At 46.1% G+C, this 8709-nt stretch overlaps 1 non-coding gene across 1 annotated transcript; it reads right to left on the bottom strand.

The window, feature by feature from the left end:
• Positions 1-718: 718 nt before the first annotated feature.
• Positions 719-825, bottom strand: LOC125590829. The gene has a single exon (XR_007326831.1). It is a non-coding gene; the product is annotated as a small nucleolar RNA R71 (small nucleolar RNA).
• Between the last annotated feature and the right edge of the window lie 7884 nt (positions 826-8709).

Raw genomic sequence — 8709 nt, 5'->3', positions numbered from 1 at the left:
TTTGAAAACTCCTAACATCAAATTGGCGCCGTTGCCAATTTCTGAGTAGATTTAAACATTGAGATTTAGTCAATTGCTTGAGACTAAGTCATTTTATTTTCTTTTGTTACTGACTCTTCTTCACCTCCCTTTAATCTACAGGTGTATGAACTTGCGGAGCAGGGGTCCATCAAACCTAGTTCCAAGAGCAGCAGACATCAGAGCTTTAGAGAGAGAGTGTGCTAGAAAGAGAAGAGAAGAAGAACATCAGGCTCAATTGCAGAGACTGAACACTGACATGGGAGACGTTCATCAAGAAGATGCAGGCGTCAATGGCGCTAACAACAATGGTCCACCTAACCAACAGCGAGCAGCTCGGCCCATTGGCACTTACGACCGTCCAAACATTCATGGTTATCGATTGGGAATCCGAGCACCCGCTGTGGCAGCCAACAACTTTGAGATCAAGTCAGGACTCCTCAACGTGATCGAGAACAACAAGTATCATGGCTTGGCTCTAGAGGATCCATTTGATCACTTGGACAGGTTCGACAGCTACTGTGGGTTGTCAAAAACCAATGGTGTCTCCGAAGATGCCTTAAAGCTCAAGCTATTCCCTTTCTCTTTAGGGGATAAAGCACGTCAGTGGGAGAAGTCTCTACCAAGCGACTCCATCACCACTTGGGATGACTGCAAGAAAGCATTCTTGGAGAAGTTCTTCTCTACTTCAAGAACTGCTAAGCTGAGAAACGAGATCTCCAGCTTTCAACAGAAGGGCTTGGAAGGTTTCAGTGAAGCCTGGGAAAGATTCAAGGGGTACCAAGCTCAATGCCCACACCATGGTTTCTCTAAAGAGAGCTTGCTGAGCACATTCTACCGTGGTGCTCTTCCTAAGTACAGGGCCAGACTGGATACAGCTAGTAATGGATTCTTCTTGGGGAGAACTGAGGAGGATGCAGAGGAGCTGGTTGACAACATGGTTAAGAGTGATGCAGTCTACAGTGGAGACCACGACAGAGGCAGTAGATCTGATGATAAGCAAACGAGGAAGGAGTTGAAAGCTCTACAAGATAAGATAGACATCCTCCTTGCTGATAAAGCTACCCAAGAGCAGCTGCACTTTGTTGGCAACCCAACCCAAGAGACACCAGCTGTTGTCCATGAAGTTGAAGGTTTGGAAGGTCAGGAAGAGTTGTGTTTCATCAACAACAATGGTAGCTGGTACAAGAAAGAGCCCAACTTTCAGTACAACAACTACCAACAGAAATCCTATTCCAACAACCATCAGAGTGGTTACCAGCCTCGAAACAATCAGCAAGGCAGCTATCAACCACAGCAAAACCCTCCTCCTGGTTTCAACAACAAAGGCAACAATTCTTCCCAACAACAATCTAATCCCTCTACCTCCACCCCTCAAGTCAGCAGCACTGATGCTCTACTGAAACAAATCCTGGAATCTCAAACAAGAAGTGAGAAGCATGTTGGCTATGAGTTGAAGAATCTTCACTCAAAGATTGATGGGAGCTACAATGAGCTCAACAACAAGTTCAGAGCTTTGGAGAACCAGTTTGCTGCCATGAACACTCAACAAAATCGCCAACAAGGTTCTCTACCTGGAAAGTCTGAGCAAAACCCCAAGGAAACCATGAAAGCTATCACTCTCAGGAGTGGTAAGGAGTTACCTCAGAGAGCTCTCACCAAGGATGCTGAGAAACAAAGTGAGGGGGTTGCCATCACCATAGATGATGAAGTGGTGATTGTTGATGAGAAGATCAATGACGAGATCTTGGAAAAGATAGTGGAAGCCAAAGGAAAAGGAAAGGTTGGAGAAGAGAAGAAAACAGTTAAAGATGGTGAAGTTGTCACTCCTGCAAGTGAAAGTTCTTTTGTTCCTCCTGCCTATGAACCTAAGCTTCCATTCCCAGGTCGATTCAAGAGGCAGTTGCTAGAGAAGTACAAAGCTCTGTTTGACAAGCAAATGAGTGAAGTCCAGGTCACAATGCCCATTATTGATGCTTTCATGCTGATTCCTCAGTACAGTAAGTTCCTAAAAGATGCTGTAGCTGCAAAGAAGAAAGAGATGGAGGGCATGGTGATTCTCACTCATGAGTGCAGTGCTATCATTCAGAGGCTGGTCATACCAAAGAAGCTAGAAGATCCAGGATGCTTCACATTACCTTGTGCTCTTGGGCCTATGGTATTCGATAGGTGTCTCTGCGATTTGGGAGCTAGTGTCAGCTTGATGCCCCTATCTGTTGCTAAGAAGCTCGGTTTCACTCAGTACAAGAAGTGTAGACTTTCTCTGGTATTGGCTGATCGTTCAGTTAAGTACCCTGTGGGTATCTTAGAGGACCTCCCAGTGATGGTTGGAAATTATGAGATCCCTACAGACTTTGTAGTGCTTGAAATGGGTGAAGAAGCTCAAGACCCTTTAATCCTTGGAAGGCCTTTCTTAGCCACAGCTGGAGCCATTGTTAATGTGAAAGAAGGCAAGATTGATCTCCATCTGGGTAAAGGGCACGTTCTCCATTTCGACATCAAGGAGGTAATGAGGAGGCCAACAGTTCAAGGGCAGGTGTTCTACATTGAAGAGATGGACGCCCTTGCTGATGAAATCCTTGAAGAGTTGTCACTAGAGGACCCTCTACAGCATGCTTTGACTGTAGAGAAAGAGGCTGAGGTGGTTGAGAACCTGGAGAGTACTGCCTATGGGATGATGCTGGATTCACACCAGGGGTTTTTCAGTGAGGATCAGTACGAGGAGCTTCCCCAGATGGTTCACCAAGAAGTCTCAGTCACTCAACAAGAGGACAACCAGCAAGATGACTGGAGTGAACTTAAGGCACCTAAAGTGGAGCTTAAACCTCTTCCCCATGGTGTAAGGTATGCATTTCTTGGTCCTAATGAAACTTACCCTGTCATTGTGAGTAGTGAACTTACTGAAAGTGAGCTATCTGAACTTTTGAGAACACTTAAAAGATTTAGAAAGGCAATAGGTTACTCACTAGATGACATCAAGGGGATATCACCCTCTCTGTGCATGCATAGGATACATCTTGAGGATGAATCAATGACTTCTATCGAGCATCAAAGAAGGTTAAATCCTAACCTGAAGGATGTTGTAAAGAAAGAGATTCTTAAACTCCTAGATGCTGGTGTTATTTACCCTATCTCAGATTCTAAATGGGTATCACCTGTGCATGTTGTACCAAAGAAAGGTGGTATCACTGTGATTAAGAATGACAAGGATGAATTGATACCAACAAGAACCATCACATGTCATAGAATGTGCATTGATTACCGAAAACTAAACTCTGCATCTAGAAAGGATCATTTTCCATTACCATTTATTGATCAGATGCTTGAGAGACTTGCAAATCACCCATTCTATTGTTTCCTTGATGGGTATTCAGGATTTTTCCAAATCCCCATACATCCCAATGATCAAGAGAAAACGACATTCACATGTCCATATGGTACCTTTGCATATCGAAGGATGCCATTTGGTCTATGTAATGCTCCAGCCACCTTTCAAAGGTGCATGATGTCAATTTTCTCTGATCTGATTGAGGATGTTGTGGAGGTATTTATGGATGATTTCTCTGTCTATGGATCTTCGTTTTCTGCTTGTTTGTCAAATTTGTGCAGGGTCCTACAGAGATGTGAAGACACCAACCTTGTGCTGAATTGGGAGAAGTGTCACTTCATGGTCAAGGAAGGGATTGTGCTAGGACACAAGATTTCAGAGAAGGGGATTGAGGTGGATAAAGCCAAAATCGATGTTATGGTTGGTCTGCCTCCACCAAAGACAGTGAAAGACATCCGGAGTTTTCTTGGCCATGCTGGATTCTACAGGAGGTTCATCAAGGATTTCTCCTTGATAACTAGACCTTTGACCAGGCTGCTGTGCAAGGAAGCTACCTTCAGTTTTGATGTGGAATGCCTACAAGCTTTCAAGAAGCTAAAAGGTGAACTCGTTAGTGCCCCAATTGTCCAGCCACCTGATTGGGATTTTCCTTTTGAGATCATGTGTGACGCCAGTGACTATGCTGTGGGAGCTGTTTTGGGGCAGAAGAAAGATGGCAAAACCCATGTGATCTACTATGCCAGCCAAACCCTCAATGATGCTCAGATGAGGTATGCCACAACAGAGAAAGAGATGCTGGCAATTGTTTTTGCCTTTGAGAAGTTCAGGAGCTACTTGGTTGGGTCTAAAGTCATTGTCTACACCGATCATGCTGCCTTGAGACACCTTTTGGCCAAGAAGGATGCAAAACCCAGGCTTTTGAGGTGGATCCTTTTGCTCCAAGAGTTTGATATGGAAATCAAAGACAAACCCGGAGTTGAGAATGGAGTAGCTGATCATTTGTCCAGGTTGAGGGTAGAGTCTGGTATCCCTATTGACGAAGGACTTCCTGAGGAGCAGATCATGGCTATCGAAGCAGTGATAGCAGTCTGTGAGACTGGTAGGAAGCTGGAAGAAGTCCAAGCAACAGAGGAGAAAGAACCTTGGTATGCCGATTTAGTGAACTACCTAGCCACAGGAAAAGAACCTCTGAATCTTGTGGGCTATGCCAAGAAGAAGTTCTATAAGGATGTGAAAAGATACTACTGGGATGAGCCCTACCTCTACATTCTCTGCAAGGATCAGCTTTATAGGAGAGTGGTTGCAAATGAGGAGATTGATGGGATCCTTGCACAGTGTCATGGATCATCCTATGGAGGTCACTTTGCCACCTTCAAAACAGTTGCAAAAGTATTACAAGCTGGATTCTGGTGGCCACATATGTTCAAGGATACACAAGACTTTGTTTCGAAGTGTGATTCTTGCCAAAGAAGAGGAAACATCACCAAGAGGAATGAGATGCCTCAAAATCCAATCCTTGAAGTTGAAGTGTTTGATGTCTGGGGTATTGACTTCATGGGACCATTTCCATCATCTTTTGGCAACAAATATATCCTTGTGGCTGTTGATTATGTCTCCAAATGGGTGGAAGCCATTGCAAGCCCCACCAATGATGCTAGAGTTGTAATCAAGATGTTCAAGAGCATCATCTTCCCAAGGTTTGGAGTTCCAAGAGTTGTAATCAGTGATGGAGGTTCCCACTTCATTAACAAACTGCTTGAGGGACTTCTCAAGAAGAACGGTGTGAAGCACAAGGTGGCAACTCCTTATCATCCCCAAACAAGTGGCCAAGTTGAGATTTCTAACAGGGAGATCAAATCTATTCTGGAGAAGATTGTGGGGATTACAAGGAAGGATTGGTCCAATAAGCTTGACGATGCACTTTGGGCTTATAGGACAGCGTACAAGACACCACTGGGCACCACACCTTTCAACCTAGTGTATGGGAAAGCTTGCCATCTGCCAGTGGAGCTTGAGTACAAGGCACTATGGGCAATAAAGTTGCTGAACTTTGACATCAAGAGTGCCAAGGAGAAAAGGCTCTTTCAGCTACACGAGCTTGATGAGATAAGAATGGATGCTTTTGAGAACTCAAGAATCTACAAGGAGAAGACTAAGGCTTTCCATGACAAGAATATCCTGAAGAGAGAGTTTAAAGAAGGAGATCAAGTTCTTCTCTACAACTCTAGGCTGAAGTTGTTTCCAGGAAAGCTTAAGTCAAGGTGGTCCGGTCCTTTCAAAGTCAAGGAGGTTAGGCCATATGGAGCAATAGTTTTGTGGAGCACTGATGGAAGAGACTTCACAGTCAATGGACAAAGGGTTAAGCTCTACATGGCTACTGCACCAGAGGAAGATGGAGTTTCAACTCCACTGTCTGATCCTACCCCGGCCTAATCTAAAAGGAGGCAAAGTCAAGCTCGGGACTTAAAACAAGCTCACTTGGGAGGAAGTCCCATGCGTATCCTTGTATATATTGCATTGGTATTTTCATTTTTCATCTTATTGCATAAAAAAAAAAAAAGAGAGAAGTTGTGTGCAGGTGCTTGATCGGTTCAGTTTTGAGCAGGAGTCGTGCGTGGGAGCGAGGTCTCACAGCGACACCTCAAGGTCGCTCCAGCTGGGAGCGAGGTTTCGAGAGCGACACTCCAAGGTCGCTCGCGTTTTCGTCGCCGGATCAAGAAAAATCGCCTCAGAGCGAGGTCTCGGAGCGAGGTCGAAAGGTCGCTCCAGATGGGAGCGACGTTATGGGAGCGACACCTTGAAGTCGCTCCAGCTCAGAGCGAGGTTTCTAGAGCGACACTCCAAGGTCGCTCGCGGTTTAGTCGAAACACGACGCGAGGAAACGACTCGGGAGCGACCTCTCCCAGCGACACCCTCACGTCGCTCCCGAACCGGTCCAGGTAAGTTTCCTAACTCTAAACCCCGGTTTAATTCAAGTAAACCGACCCTAACCACCCTAGACCGAACCGGACGACCCTAAACCTACATTTAAGATGTTACATTGTTGCATTGTGTTGAACTTGAGTTTAAACTGAAAAATTCACCTGTTAAGTTCACTTTTGCAAAATTTTCACTTGCAAAGTCTTGCTTTTCTTTACTTCCATCTACTTATCCATTTCCAAGTTTGTAATTTTTCAGGTGAAAATGGTTAAGAAGACAAAGGAAGGTTGGAAGCTGAGAGGCAAGAAGCCGAAAGTCAAGAGTTTCCCTAAGAGGAAAAGCTTTAACCAGCGAGCCAACTGGCTCAGGGACGCAGAGGACTGTGCGACAGCAGACGTTGGCTGCAAGGAAATCGAAAGAACACGAGAAGAGGGCAGGGAAAAGTGTACCAGTTCCCACCCATGAGGAAGGTGAAACTGAGAGTGAAGATGAGCCGGCACCTACGAAGAAAGCCAAGATGTCAAAGGGCAAAGGGGTTGCTGTTGATCGAGACAGAGCGAAAACTCCATCTGTGGAGGAGCTATATGATCATTTGAAGAATGGAGTCACTTGGGCTCCAACCAGGTTTGCCGACCTCGATTTGCTGAAGGAGTTGGGTCTAGAGTCTGATATTGAGGCGATGCTGGGACATTTGAAGATGCCAAAACTCCTCACCATGGCTTATCCTTTCTACAAGGATGTCACTTGTCAGTTCCTATCCTCTCTTGTGGTCACTTACCACGACACGGCGCATGTGAGACAAGGATGGGGAAAAATCAGGTTCAAGGTCAATGGAAGAGAATACAACATGAACTTCAAGGACATTGGGAGGGTCATGGGGTTCCAAGACCTAGAAGACCACTCACTTCCCAAGTGTGAGAACCTCCCCACAGAGCTCTGGAAGTTGATCACTGGAAACAAGCACTCTACCGGGGCGGACAAGAACTCACACATCCGACACCCGTCTGTACGCTACCTCCACAGATTGCTAGTCCATGCTTTTTACCCACGGAAGCAAGCTGGTACGGTTACTGAGGAAGACATGCGACTGCTCTGTCCGGCTATCCGTCCCTACGCTCAACCTGGAGTGTTACCCCTTCCCAGCACTGACATCTATGCTACCTTTGGGATGGTCAGTTTCTTTGTGGGCCGTCTCGAGCACTACAGAGACTGGGCGTGGTACACCACTGATTCACGCCCAAAGATGGGGATAGGCGGAATGATCACACCACTGCTCCAATTTCTGAATGTTCCCTTGGGAAAGGACGCAGCGGGGCCTAGGTTCATTGATGGCACCTACTTGAGGATTGCCACCTATTTCAGTGGGATGTATGGGAAGGACTACGTCTACCACTACTACTTGCAGGGCAAGCCAGTCGAGGTGGTTCTTCCAAACCGGAACCTGACGAGTTTAGAGATACCTGGAGCTGTCAGCTTCAACATTCCCCAGGAGTACTTTCTCGGAGAACACGGGCCTCTCGATCCAATTCAAGCAGCTCCATCAAGGAAAAGGAGTGTCCCTACGCAACCTGATTCGCCTGTTGCAGACACATCTGAGCATATCTATGGACCTCCGCGCTACTACTTCAAGCCCCATGACGGAGTCCTTCCCCCTGGAGCTCTCCGTGATGCTCATGACCACATTGGTCGTCTCCAGAGGTGGAACAAAGCTCAGGACAGAACGATAGAAAAGCTGAAGGATAAGTGCAAGGCGCTCAGCAAGACTGTGAAGAAGCAGGCAAAGACTTCAGCAAAGTTCATGAAGAAAGTAGCTGATGTCTTAACTAGGGGAGGAATAGCTGGATGTAGCTCAGCCGATTTCGCTTTCGCGAACACCTCAAACCCCCAGCCTCCACCCCCGCCTGATGCTCTTGGCTTCCCCCTCACTGCTGCGCAGCTTCAGCGTAAGTGGAGGAACCCACCCACTCAACCTTCCACTTCCGGCAACAAATCCCCATCCCTCGCTTCTTCAGACAGTGAGGACGAGATTGACGAGGTTGAGAGCCAACCATGGTATGGAGGCTCCGGTTCAGCATCTGGTGGTTACTACACCACCTTCCCTCCTGACGACGACGATGCTGGGGCATCTGCCCCCACCTACTATCCATAGGAGGTACTTCTTTCTCTCCCTTGTATATACCATTTCATTTTTGCATATTATTTTTCTTCTCGGTATCTCTCTCTTTCCTTGACCACACAGAGACTGTGTATCTCAAGTTTGGGGGAGGTACCAAGCATTTGATCATGTTTGCTTTGATTGTGTTTCATTTGAGTCATGCATTGCACACCTATTTGCATAAAAAAAAAAAAAGATTTTTCATTTAGTTTGCATCATTTGCACCATTAGGAGAGTCTAGAGCATATAGGTTGCATTCACTTGCATTGGGAGCAATGATTTTAAATGC

This window comes from Brassica napus, chromosome C7 (genome assembly GCF_020379485.1).
Source record: "Brassica napus cultivar Da-Ae chromosome C7, Da-Ae, whole genome shotgun sequence".
NCBI classification, from domain to species: domain Eukaryota; kingdom Viridiplantae; phylum Streptophyta; class Magnoliopsida; order Brassicales; family Brassicaceae; genus Brassica; species Brassica napus.
Note: the sequence above shows the minus strand (reverse complement) of the source record. Positions and strands in the feature narration are given on the sequence as shown.